The sequence below is a fragment of the Haplochromis burtoni genome, unplaced genomic scaffold (genome assembly GCF_018398535.1).
Source record: "Haplochromis burtoni strain Fernald_Lab_line unplaced genomic scaffold, NCSU_Asbu1 Contig_4301, whole genome shotgun sequence".
In the NCBI taxonomy this organism is placed as follows: Eukaryota; Metazoa; Chordata; class Actinopteri; order Cichliformes; family Cichlidae; genus Haplochromis; species Haplochromis burtoni.
The window spans coordinates 2,948-4,176 of NW_024586662.1; positions in this window are offsets into that span (position 1 = coordinate 2,948).

The window sequence follows — 1,229 nt, forward strand, 5'->3', positions numbered from 1 at the left end:
TTTAAAAAATAAGTTCAAACACAGAGGAAACCACAACGGAGACATTTCTCTACAAAATGAAGTTCCCACTTCTGAAACTTCTTGCCCACAGCTGTTATTTTTCACCTTAGGTTTGCGAGCCAAATGTTAAAGAAGCAGCCAGTATGTGAGGGTGCATCTCATTCCACATTTCAGACTTTTCTAGTTCGTTTTGAATTAATTAGTCCAGCTTAAAGTAATTTATGTCAGCTGAAGCTCAGCTAATGTGGCCAAAGAACCATGAATAAAATTAAGCAAGAATCAGTATAACATTAAACGCCCCTTTCGCATATTTTGAGAAAATCATAATTGATTGTAAAACACATAAGTTCTGAGTGAGGTGAAGCAAACACACGCTACTTTTCTGTAATCTTTAGAAAAAATACAAATACATAATTTGGGATAATGATCAAGTATTCTTTCTGTCAGGTGCATAACTTCATCCAGATAAGTTGTTGTTTGCTTGTTTGTTTGTTTTTTAACTGGTATACTACATGCTTATTTGTTTGTTTTTTATAGAAATTCATAAAGTCTACCAAACTAAACTTCTGTCTATAAACTGTTGGACAAAGACACAATTTCTATAGATTTGCTGCTGCACATCACCGCAATAACTTTTAAATCAGCCATATTTCAGCTTTAATTCGGTGGTTTGGCAAAGATTTTAATTAACGTAAGCACCTGTTAATTAAATTTTAATTACGTGTTTATGAATTAGCTGCATCAAACTGGCTGAAAGTATTAGCTATATTTATACATAGACCTTATTTACAAGCATTCATTCTGTTTAGGAATAAACTAAGTCATAAATGCAGCCTAAAGATCAGACGATCTGTCTGACTTTGTTTGTTCCATCATTTGCACCAACATCTCTTTAGGTCCCATCTTGAAATTACAATGAAAGGTTTAAAAAAAACAAGGCCGCACTTGCCACAAAACAAAACTGTTTGTCACTAACTTCTCTAATTACTTTTGAGGCTCTAATGAAGAACTATGTATAAAAATGACTATATTAAAGTAAAATGCTTGTTAAACCTGCTGAACTAAAGTTGAAGGTCTGCACTTCAGTCGCATCTTAACTGTATGATTTAAAATTGTGTGGCGGGACAAAAAAAAAATCCCACTGATGTTGAATATCTCTGTCTGGATAAACCACTGAATGGTTACAAAGCCAAACACCCCCAACAAAGAGAAACGCACAAACAAATGTT